This window comes from Telmatherina bonti (assembly GCF_933228915.1).
Source record: "Telmatherina bonti genome assembly, chromosome: 16".
Classification (NCBI taxonomy): domain Eukaryota; kingdom Metazoa; phylum Chordata; class Actinopteri; order Atheriniformes; family Telmatherinidae; genus Telmatherina; species Telmatherina bonti.
Window position 1 is genome coordinate 37615043 of NC_136614.1, and position 13514 is coordinate 37628556.

General features: G+C 42.7%; 1 protein-coding gene across 2 annotated transcripts in view; it reads left to right on the forward strand.

Moving 5' to 3' along the window:
- Positions 1-510: 510 nt before the first annotated feature.
- The window catches only part of bach2b (BTB and CNC homology 1, basic leucine zipper transcription factor 2b), a 144944-nt gene continuing 131940 nt past the window's right edge, over positions 511-13514 (forward strand). Inside the window, exon 1 of one of the 2 annotated variants that reach the window (XM_079255941.1) lies at positions 511-652. The gene's annotated coding sequence lies outside the window, so the exon portion shown is untranslated. The remainder of the gene's footprint in view (positions 653-13514) is intronic. The other variant, XM_079255942.1, reaches the window with a different exon arrangement.

The following is a 13514-nucleotide window of genomic DNA, read 5'->3' on the forward strand; positions in this document are numbered from 1 at the left end:
ATCCAAACAGACTCTTACGGAAAAGAAAAACATTCAGCATAAAATGAATTTTAATTTCAGGTGAGAGGGAAGGTAATGCGCGGCCAGCAGGCCTCATCGATCACCGTGATTGACTGAGTATTGATCCGGTCGGAGTTCAGCAGCAGCGGCTGCGGATCGGGGAAGGTCTCGTGACATCCTACCGTTACGTTCGCGCGCGAGGAGGAGGGATTTCCGCTACGCGGGATTCTCCAAACCTCGCTACGCTCGTTCCAGTGCGTGCGCGCGCGCTGCTCGCCGCCAGCAACGCCAGCGCGGCAGCGCGCGGACGATGTTGTGAATGAGGGAATGAGGTGACGTCAGCGGCCGAATGTCAACAATGTAGCGGCGGAGAGGAGGCGTTCCAGTCGAGTGTAACACACAGCGGAGACGGAGCTGCACGCGGCGCACACACAGGCACGCGCGTGCACACGTACGCACCACGCAGTCGCGTCCCTTTTTATTGCCTTTTCACACCGTTTCTGTGGGAGCGCGGCGCGTGAGCGCGAGGAAGAAGCGGAGGAAGAAGGAGAAGTCACCTTTCTGAGGAAACGGCAGCGCGCGCCACCATGTGAGAGAAGTTGGCAGAAACGGACACAAAGGGCTGGAACACGCGCGGAACAGAAAGTAACAGGTAAGCTCGCGTGCACTGCTCTCCTCCCCTCGGTTTGTCGCAATCTCTGCGCCTTGTTGTTGCGCCGGTGCAAACTTGCGCAAGCGGCGCAGCGGTGAGCTCGAGCCCCGCGTCGGCAGGGTGAAAGAGCGCGCGCCTGCAGCCGCGTGAAGCCTGAGTGCGTGGCGCGCGGGAGCCTGCTGAAGGGTGTGAAACGCAACTCCACCACATCCTGTTGTGCTTTGAGTCAACGCGGCGCGTGCGTCGCCACCAGTAGATGCTGCTCATCCCGGAGGAGCCGCCGCGAAACAACGGCGCGCGCAGCGTCACTGAACCCCCCCACCCCCCCACCCCCAGTTACCATCATTACTTGCACTTCTGCCTAAACTGGTCTCCTTGCCCTCACGCGCACAGAGCAGAGGTGTCCTGTTGGGACTGAGGACGCAGCCTGTCTTCCGGTCCACCGGGTCCAGGTGGACACCCTCAGCCTCATGACGAGGCGCGCGCCATCCTGCATGGTCATGCGAGAGATGCTGCAGTGTCAGGGTTATGATGCGCAGCGTGCACGTCGCGCTCGCGCTCTCCTCCAGCGTGATGAAGGGTCAGGTGTCCACAGTTCATCCAGGTTCCACAGGAGCCACTTCTCCACTGTGCGTGTGTGTGTGGGGGTGGGTGGGTGTGTGTGTGTGTGTGAGAGAGAGAGATACTTTCCAGGTACACACGCGCACACACATCAACTATGTTTACATTCTCATATCAGAACCCTTTGTTCATACATGAAGAGCACGTGCGTGTGTTGTGTGTCAGCAGTCAGAATGATCATTTGGAGGTCCGATGAGCACGTGCGTGCTGGAAGGGGGGGGGCGGGGGGGGGGGGCGGAGTGATACAGCACTCTGAGGACATCCAGGCTTCTTTGTCTGGAAATGCTGATGCAGGCGATGAGGGATCGCAGCATCAGCCTCCTCTTCCATCACGACGCCTCGCGCTCCTTCTTCCTGGGACACACAGACACGGCGGGAGGTGGGAAGGTGCAGGTGTGCCAAGGTGGATCTATTTAGTGAGTGTCTATTTGATGGCAGTTTACATAAAAAGCCATTTTCACTGACACCCACAGCGCGTGCATGCGGCTGCACTCATGCGCAGTTTTACGCTCGGAGCCCTTTGTTCTGTACAGTACCCCCCACCCCCCACTCTGCCCCCTATGCAAAGCAATGTATTGTAGGGAGGGGGAGAGGGGTGGTCCAACTCAAAGTGAGTCAGGCTTAAAGACCACTTCATCTGGCGTGAAAAGCTGCGTGTCTTTGTGCTGCAGCAGCGCAGATCATGCATGAAAAACACATAAATAACAACAAAATAAACAACAATATTATTCTATCAGACTTTTCCCCCAGAAGAGCCTTAAAGCACATTTGTAGCTATTCATACAGTTGCTCTTTTATTACAATATGAACATCTGATTTGTTGTCATAATTTGTTTTTACTCACAAACATCAGTTTTGAATTTACAGAAAGATTAAAAACAATCTAGTGTCTAATAAAAACCAGTATGACCAGACTGACACCTGCAGGGATAATTTGAAGAAACCTTTTTGTTTCTTGTTTACCCCTAGATATTGGCACAATTTGGCTGAATCGTTGCCGTGTCAACACGGCTTAACTCCACACAATATTAAACAATAACACTGAGTTGTTGCTGCGTTGTTGCATCACTGCCTTTTAAATCCATCTCTTTCTGCTGCTCCCCTCGATGTTCTCAGAAGCTGCAGCTTCAAAGTGATGAAGGTTGGAATTTGGGGCCATTTTCACAGAAATAAAATCAACTTTGAAACAAATTTAGAAATTAACCCTTAAAATTTAAAAATCTTTTTTGGTTATTTGTTTTGGGCTTTTTAAAATCTAAACTGTCCTCTGGAATCGGAAGTTTTGGATGCAAGTCAGCATGGAGACATGACGTTTCCATGGAGACATGATGTTTCCATACAGACGTGACGTTTCCATAGAGACGTGATGTTTCCATGGAGACATGGTGCTTCCATGGAGACACGGTGTTTCCATACAGACGTGACGTTTCCATGGAGACATAGTGTTTCCAGCCTCAGCTGTAAGATTATAAGGCTAAAATGATGTAAACTAAATGTATGAATAGATAAAGCAGCATAAAGAGCAACCATAAGTTTGGAGAAATAACACACAGATCAGCAGTGACCAAGCCTTTTCCCATCTTACACATCATTCTCTCACGTCTGAAACACACACACACACACTATTTCCATATTTACACTTTTTGCTAGCTAAATGTTTGTTAAATGTGAGACTTGAACTTGCAGACATGTTAATAAACACTGCTGCATCACAACATCAGGATTCATTTATCAATCCATTTCCAATTCTGCTTAAAGCAATTGTGGGTCGTGGGGAAACTGTAGCTATCGCAGCAATGAGGTGCGAGAGGCAGGTACACCTGGACAGGTTGCCAGTCCATCACAGGGTCAACACCAAAGGACAAACAACCACTCACCTTGATCTCTAGGAAGAATTTGGGGTGATCAATTAACCTAACATGTATGTCGTTGGACACCCCCTCTCTCGAACTACTGAAGAGAACAAGAAGTGGGACAAGTACAGATCCCTGTGGGACACCTAACTTGAAACCTTCTGCCACTGAACAAACACACACACACACTGTTTCCATGTTTCCACACGTCTTCCTGCTACTATCTACCTGCTGTCCTCACTGCAGCACCTCCACCTCAGCTGCATCCCAAACGTCTTCCTGGCTTTATTCCAGCCATAGAGGATCATTATTTTCCTGCTTTTCTCATCACTTGTTGATCTTTGGCTGCTCCTAATTGGACGTTACCATCAGTTTAAGCTCTCTGATTGGTGGAAAGTCTGACAGGAAGTGTCTTCATCATCATGTCCAGGTGAAAATTGAGGTCTCTTAGCAACATGGTAGTGATGGTGATGAAGATGTGATAAATAATGGTGGATTTACCATCTAGAGCAGAGGTGTCAAACTCCAGTCCTCAAGGGCCGGTTTCCTGCAGGTTTTTGTTGTCTTCATCCTCCAACAGACCTGACAGACACTCATAAATAGTTTGACGGGAAGCTGCTGGATCCATTTGATTTGAATCAGCTGTGTTGGTAGAGAGAAACAACAAAAACCTGCAGGATACCGGCCCTCGAGGACTGGAGTTTGACACCCCTGATCTAGAGTCTCTGAATAAACACTACATGTTGTGTCTAGACTGTAAACCTCCAGGATGGATAGAAATGCTGGAAAACCTCCATAGACCAGCTGGAGGGTCACATGACCAGTTCCACAGTATCGTTCCTGATGGCAAAAGAGGTAGACCTCGGGGAGATATGATGAAGGTTCAGGGGTTAAGACAGTCTTCAGACATTGATCAGAGCTGTGGTCCTTACAGACCAAAACAAAGTTTAGTTCTTTAATGAAACAGACAATGTGAACCACTAATGTGAGCCGATAAAACAGTTTGTGACCGACTCCCTGCTGTTATGTAACCTGCGTCTCTTAACTTGCTCCTGTCTCGGGAACATCTCAGACTGTTTTTGGGTATCTGAGCATAACGAGTCCCTCAGGACTTCCAGCCACTGCAGAAATCCCACACGGCAACAGGATCCCATCATGTGACCCGGCCAACCCAGCGCTCCTTTTCCCTCTGAGCCGTGACATCCAGAGCTGCTCCTCCGGGCTCCTGCACAGCCGCTGAATCGTCCTCTTTGTTGCTGAATGATGATAAGTGCTAATGACTGGAGAAGCTGTGTGTGTTCAGAACTAACCCAGTACGCATTGGTGAGTGAGTCATAAAATTACAGCTGGAGTAGTTGGCGACGATGAATAACCCCCCCCCCAAACCCCCACCCACCCACCTAGCTTAGATCCTCAGCTTGGGAAAAAAACAAACCCAGACACGTTCCCATAGTTTTCTCGCGTCAGCACAAAGGCATGTTTGATGGGCTGCAGCCAGCATGAGGCGTGGATGGGACAAATCTCAGATCCTGCACTTTGCACCAAGAGCTATTGTTTCCCCTCCTCGGCCATCCCTTCTTCCCCTCCTCCGTTGTGTCACGGCGGCTCCTTCTGCTTGTCTCACCGTTCAGGGCGGCGATGTGTGAAGTCAGACTGCATTATGCTGCAGATCCAGCTCCCATCAGGCTCTGACTCTCTGATGGCTCCATGTCTTTATGTGAAAGATCTAAAGACACATCAGACATCCTGACTGTTGCATCATAGCTACTTGATGATGTCACAGCCCCCCCCCCCCCCCCCCCCCCCCCGTAGCAGACAGGTTACACTATGTTTTAGTAAACACTCATTGACTCATTACTAGGATTACTTGACTCATGAATAGGAATACTTTACTCATGACTAGGTGACTAGGAATACTTTACTCATGACTAGGAATACTTGATTCACTACTTGGAATACTTTACTCAGTATTAGGATTGCTTGACTCATTACTAGGAATACTTGGCTCATTACTAGAAATACTTCACTCATTACTAGGAATACTTTACTCATTACTAGGATTAATTGACTCATTACTAGGAATACTTGCCTTATTACTAGGAATACTTTACTCATTACTAGGATTAATTGACTCATTACTAGGAATACTTGCCTTATTACTAGGAATACTTTACTCATTACTAGGATTAATTGACTCATTACTAGGAATACTTGCCTTATTACTAGGAATACTTGACTCATTACTAAGATTACTTGACTCATTACTAGAAATACTTGACTCATTACTTGGATTACTTGACTCTGCTTGAAATACTTTGAAACACTCATTACTGGAATTACTTGACTCAGTTCTATGAATACTTGACTCATTACTAGAAATACTTGACTCATTGCAAGGAATACTTCACTCATTACTTGGATTACTTGACTCAGTTCTATGAATACTTGACTCATTACTAGAAATACTTGACTCATTACAAGGAATACTTGACTCAGTTCTATGAATACTTGACTCATTACTAGAAATACTTGACTCATTACAAGGAATACTTCACTCATTACTTGGATTACTTGACTTATTACAAGGAATACTTCGCTCATTACTCGAAATATTTGACTCATTACAAGGAATACTTGACTCAGTACTAGGAATACTTTACTCATTACTAGGAATACCTGACTCATTACTAGGATTACTTGACTCATTACTAGGAGTACTTCACTCATTACTAGAATTACTTGACTCATTACAAGGAATACTTCGCTCATGACTATAAATACTTGACTCTTTACTAGAAATACTTGACTCAGTACTGGGAATACTTGAATCATTACTAGGAATACTTCACTCAGTACTATGAATACTTCACTCAGTACTATGAATACTTGACTCATTACAAGGATTACTAGACTCATTACAAGGAATACTTCACTCATTACTAGGATTACTTCACTCATTAATAAAAATACTTTTCTCATAACTCGGAATACTTGACTCAGTACTAGAAATACTTGACTCAGTACTATGAATACTTGACTCATTACAAGGATTACTTGACTCATTTCAAGGAATACCTCACTCATTACTAGGATTACTTGACTCATTACTAGAAATTCTTGACTCATTACAAGGGATACTTCAGTCATTAGTATGATTACTTGACTCAGTACTAGAAATACTTGACTCAGTACTATGAATACTTTACTCATCACTAGAAATACTTGACTCATTACACGGAATACTTGAGTCATTACTAGGAATACTTCACTCATTTCAAGGAATACTTCACTCATTACTAGGAATAATTGACTCATTACAAGAAATACTTGACTCAGTTCTATGAATACTTGACTCATTACTAGGAATACTTGACTCATTACAAGGAATACTTTGCTCATTACTAGAAATAATTGACCCATTACCAGGAATACTTGACTCATTACAAGGAATACTTGACTCAGTTCTATGAATACTTGACTCATTACTAGGAATACTTGACTCATTACAAGGAATACTTTGCTCATTACTAGAAATAATTGACCCATTACCAGGAATACTTGACTCATTACTAGGAATACTTGACTCATTACTGGGATTACTTGACTTATTACTAGGACTACTTGACTGATTACTGGGAATAATTGACTTATTAATAGAAATACTTGACTCATTACTGGGATTACTTGACTCATTACTAGAACTACTTGACTCATTACTAGAATTACTTGGATTACTTGACTCTACTTGAAATACTTCACTCATTACTAGGATTACTTGACTCATTACTGGAATTACTTGACTCAGTTCTATGAATACTTGACTCATTACAAGAAATACTTGAGTCATTACAAGGAATACTTCACTCATTACTTGGATTACTTGACTCTGCTTGAAATACTTTGAAACACTCATTACTAGGATTACTTGACTCATAACTAGGAATACTTGACTGATTACTGGGAATAATTGACTCATTACTAGAAATACTTGACTTATTACAAGGAATACTTCGCTCATTACTCGAAATATTTGACTCATTACAAGGAATACTTCACTCATTACTAGGAATACTTGACTCAGTACTGAGTCAATTATTCCTACTAATGAGTCAAGTATTCCTAGTACTATGAATACTTGACTCATTACAAGGATTACTAGACTCATTGCAAGGAATACTTGACTCATTACAAGGAATACTTGACTCAGTACTAGGAATACTTGAATCATTACTAGGAATACTTGACTCAGTACTAGGAATACTTGACTCATTAGTAGGAATAATTGACTCAGTACTATGAATACTTGACTCATTACAAGGATTACTAGACTCATGACAAGGAATACTTCACTCAGTGGTAGGATTACTTGACTCATTAATAAAAATACTTTTCTCATAACTCGGAATACTTGACTCAGTACTAGAAATACTTGACTCAGTACTAGGAATACTTGACTCATTTCAAGGAATACTTCACTCATTACTAGGAATAATTGACTCATTACTAGGATTACTTGACTCATTACTAGAAATTCTTGACTCATTACAAGGAATACTTCACTCATTAGTATGATTACTTGACTCATTAATAGAAATACTTGACTCATTACTAGGATTACTTTACTCAGTCCTAGAAATACTTGACTCAGTACTATGAATACTTTACTCATTACTAGGAACACTTGACTCATTACAAAGAATGCTTTTCTCATTAGTAGGATTACTTGACTCATCACTAGAAATACTTGACTCATTACTCGGAATACTTGACTCAGTACTAGAAATACTTGACTCATTACTCGGAATACTTGACTCAGTACTAGAAATACTTGACTCAGTACTATGAATACTTGAGTCATTACTAGGAATACTTCACTCATTACAAGGAATACTTTACTCATTACTAGGAATACTTCACTCATTACTAGAAATACTTGAGTCATTACTAGGAATACTTCACTCATTACTGGGATTACGTGACTCATTACTAGAAATACTTGACTAATTACTTGAATTACTTGACTTATTACAAGGAATATTTCACTCATTACTAGGAATACTTGACTCAGTACTAGGAATACTTTACTCATTACTAGAAATACTTGACTTATTACCCGGAATACTTGACTCACTACTAGGAATACTTTACTCATTACTAGAAATACTTGACTTATTACCCGGAATACTTGACTCACTACTAGGAATACTTGACCCATTACAAGGAATACTTCACTCATTACTAGGAATAATTGACTAATTACTAGAAATACTTGACTCATTACAAGGATTACTAGACTCATTACTAGGAATTATTGAGTCATTACTAGAAATTCTTGACTCATTACTAGACATACTTGACTCATTACTGGGATTACCTGACTCAGTACTAGGATTATTTGACTCATTACTAGGAATACTTGACTCAGTACTAGAAATACTTGACTCAGTACTATGAATACTTGACTTATTACAAGGATTACTTGACTCATTTCAAGGAATACCTCACTCATTACTGGGATTACTTGACTCATTACTAGAAATTCTTGACTCATTACAAGGATTACTTGACTCATTACAAGGAATACTTCACTCATTACAAGGAATACTTCACTCATTACTAGGACTACTTGACTCATTACTGGGAATACTTTACTCATTACTGGGAATACTTTACTCATTACAAGGAATACTTCACTCATTACTAGAAATACTTGACTCATTACTGGGAATACTTTACTCATTACTGGGAATACTTTACTCATTACTGGGAATACTTTACTCATTACTGGGAATACTTTACTCATTACAAGGAATACTTCACTCATTACTAGAAATACTTGACTCATTACTGGGAATACTTTACTCATTACTGGGAATACTTTACTCATTACTGGGAATACTTTACTCATTACAAGGAATACTTCACTCATTACTAGAAATACTTGACTCATTACTGGGAATACTTTACTCATTACTGGGAATACTTTACTCATTACAAGGAATACTTCACTCATTACTAGAAATACTTGACTCATTACTGGGAATACTTTACTCATTACTGGGAATACTTTACTCATTACTGGGAATACTTTACTCATTACTGGGAATACTTTACTCATTACAAGGAATACTTCACTCATTACTAGAAATACTTGACTCATTACTAGGACTACTTGACTCATTACTGGGAATACTTTACTCGTTACTGGGATTACTTGACTTGTTACTCGGTGACCTGCGCTGCTTTCACTGGTTTCTAGTGACATTTTTCTTTAAGGAGAAGAAATAAACATTTTAGGGTTCTACTGGGATCCAGGTGAATTTACTCTGATACAGTTACACATATGTTGATTGTGACACGTTTGTAGTAGCCTGACATGTCGGAGTTTCTGTAGAGACCAGGATGCTGCATACTGTTATAGTCTCAGGTTTGTGGTTTCCATGTAGTTTGTCACATTTTTGGCTTCCTGTCTAATTTTGTAGGGTTCTTTCTTTGTGTTCCTTTCCTGTTTCCTACGTGCGCTCTTCATGCGATAGTACTTATATAGTTTCTCCTGTTCATTGACAGATTTATTTGTGTTGCTCTTCTTCTTGTTTGGTTTTGTTTAGTGTAGTTTTGTTTTACTTCTGCAGTCATCCTGCCCTTGCAGGGCGTCATGATATCTTCATTTACCTACTGATTCTTATATCCACCTCCCCCCTGGGTCCTTATCCTCCACCCATCCTGACATTAATGGTCGTCAACAGCAAGTTAATACAAGGAGCAAACCAACAGAATAACACCAGTAAAATCACCAAACCGCCAGAACTCCTGTACGGTGAGACATACAGCAGTTGTTAATATGTTGTGTGTGTTATTCTAGAGGAGGTTACAGCAATCATGATCCCCACTGTAGGAAATTACTGATGACATTTTCACTTATTTATCTAAAAGTACTCATTTTAAAATTATCTAAAATTTTTGTTTAAATTTCACCCAAATGTCATTAAATCCAACTCAAAATCATCTTTTTAAAAATTTTTTAAAAAACTCTTTAGAGAATTTTATAAAGCTTCCTTTCTGGTTTATCTGTTTATTTGGATTTGTTGTTTTCCGGTAAGATAACATGACATTGACTCCCTCTCAGCTGATAAACTGAAAAAACCAAAAGTAAAGACTTTTTCCTCGGTGACTTAAATCTGCTTTTCTGTTTTTCACAACTTTTTCTCTGAATTCAACCAGACTTTCAGCATCCCTGCTGTCACTTTCTGAATGATAAATGATGTTGTCGTGATTATTTTATTTCCACTGGCTTTATATTTACAACCGTGTGAATAAGAAGTAAGAAAAAGTCAGAAACGCGATTTAAAGACTGGAATGTTGTTGGGATATTTTTCCTATCGTTCCTACAAGCGCAGCTTCTGATTAAGCTTTTGCACATTTTCAATTTAAAGCAACTTTCTTTTCTTTCTGAAAAAGCTGTGTGAGCTGCTGCGCCTCTTCCCCCTCTGAGCCCACCAGTAAAATGGCTGCCAAAGACCCCTTCAAGTGCTTCCAGTGTGCCTATATGTTCACCTTGGTAACACTAGCAGCGCCGCTATCATCCAGCTTTCTTCCATATAATCATGTTGGATTTTCTCAGGGTTGCTCGGGTCATTCATAGTAAATGTGGTTGTGTGTGTGGCCCCCCAGGTCCACCCCCCACTGCTACCACTGACATGCATACCCCATCACATTAGAGCAGTTAGCTGTGAAAACAAGGCAGTGTCGGGGGAAACGATGCAGGTTTCTCATCAGTTTTCTGTCCAGCTGCTGAGTCACATGAACATCTTCACCCAGCAGCCGCTGAGCTGTTTGGCTCATCATGATGCTGCAACAAAACTCCCACTAGTTTATCAGCAAACACTGAGAAGGATGCGAGTCCACAGCTGTAGCACAGGACCGCACTCATCAGACTTCTTCCAATTCCTCCAAAGATCCATTAGAGCAGGGATCCCCAATCCTGGTCCTCAAGCACCGGTATCCTGCAGGTTTTCCTCAAAGACCAGGGTTGCTATGTAAACAATAATCAACTGAACTACTTGTGTGTTTATTCTGTGGAAACATTTTCCTGTCAACGTTAATGTTCTCGTCAACTTTTAGCAATAATCTGAATGTATCTGCCATGGGTTGCACCTGCTTCTCCACCTGATTGCTCCTGATCCAGATCCTGATCCAGATCCTGATCCAGATCCTGATCCCGATCCTGATCCAGATCCTGATCCCGTTCCCGATCCTAATCTTGATCCTGATCCAGATCCTGATCCCGATCCTGATCCAGATCCCGATCCTGATCCAGATCCTGATCCTGATCCTGATCCTGATCCTGATCCTGATCCCGATCCTGATCCTGATCCTGATCCAGATCCCGATCCTGATCCAGATCCTGATCCCGATCCTGATCCAGATCCTGATCCCGATCCTGATCCTGATCCTGATCCAGATCCTGATCCAGATCCTGATCCCGATCCTGATCCTGATCCAGATCCTGATCCAGATCCTGATCCAGATCCTGATCCTAATCCTGATCCCATTCCCGATCCTAATCTTGATCCTGATCCAGATCCTGATCCCGATCCTGATCCAGATCCTGATCCCGATCCTGATCCAGATCCTGATCCCGATCCCGATCCTAATCTTGATCCTGATCCAGATCCTGATCCCGATCCTGATCCAGATCCAGATCCTGATCCAGATCCCGATCCAGATCCTGATCCAGATCCCGATCCCGATCCTGATCCTGATCCCGATCCTGATCCAGATCCTGATCCCGATCCTGATCCTGATCCTGATCCAGATCCTGATCCCGATCCTGATCCAGATCCTGATCCCGATCCTGATCCAGATCCTGATCCAGATCCTGATCCTGATCTAGATCCTGATCCCGATCCTGATCCTGATCCAGATCCCGATCCTGATCCTGATCCTGATCCAGATCCTGATCCCGATCCAGATCCTGATCCAGATCCTGATTCCGATCCCGATCCAGATCCTGATTCTGATCCCGATCCTGATCCTGATCCAGATCCCGATCCTGATCCAGATCCTGATCCTAATCCTGATCCCGATCCTGATCCCAATCCTGATCCCGATCCTGATCCCAGATCCTGATCCAGATCCAGATCCAGATCCTGATCCTGAGTCTGATCTGTTGAATTGCAGGAATGTTGTCTGAAGTTGAGGAGCAGTAGGACGATTATTGTTCCTGTAACTTCCTGTAGAGACCGGAGGAACAGGAGGAAACATTGGGATGTGTTCTAGATTCGGTGTGGAAGGTCGTCCCTGCTGGTGGGAAACCATCTCTCATCCTGCCATCTGATCAGCTGCTCACCGTCAATACCAAGCCAAAGCGAGGAGGAGGAGGAGCCAGTCGTTGATTGATAAATAGCTTTTGTTCTTATTTTTAGAGTCAAACTTGATTCTGCACATATAAAATACTAACTATACATATAAACGTGCAACTAAAACAAATGATCTAATACTTTGCTTGATTTAGTCATGAGTTGAAGGTCTGGTGTGCAGAATGCACGGCTGAAGGGTTCACTACATCCAAATAACAGAAGATAACTAAATAAGACTCATTCCTAGTAAAAACTTTGCAAGAAAAGACAGAAGAAATGTGTCTGTTGCAACAAGCTTCTTCTGCTGTTAAAAGTTTATTTTTCTTCATGGTGCAGCGTTGACGAGGAACATGCATCTGTGTGTTCAGTGTGTGGTTGTTTCACAAACAGCTGACTCTGGTTTCTCGGGTTTGTTGCTGCGTCTTCATGTAGAAAACCATTTAATGTGACCTAAACTTGACACAGCAGAGCTTTAAAAGCTAAGTTAGAAATCCATGTTTGCTGTCTCTGCACCTGTCAACATCCAGCTGCTGGTCAGGCTGGGGGAAGAAAAGAAAAGCACCATTTCCGTCATGTTTCTGAGCTCCTGCTTCGGCAGAAGAACGGTGTGCTTCTTCCTCTGCAGCCTGAGGTCATATCCCTCTGTGTGACTCCCTTTGTTTCGCTGCCTGTTGTGCAGGACTTGTCGTGGCGCTGCAGTCTCGGCTCAGTTGTTGATCCAAAGTGAAATTCATTCATATCTTTATGTCCTCTGGTACGTGATGGTGTGATGTTTGCACATCAGTCTCGGATTCCTCACCTGTTTTCTGAACATCTTATCTTACCCTGTTACAGCGGCCTGAAATCTAAACCATGACTTCTGAGGCTGAATAAAGCCATTTCCTATCTCGCTAGAGGGCTGGACATTTCCTGCCACCTTCACCCACCTCCCTCTCCGTCCTGCGCAGCAATGGGAAAGAAAAGCAGAGCTCGGTGGATCACAGTGGAAGGTCGAACAATCAGCGGATTCCTTGCATGTGGAAGAGATCA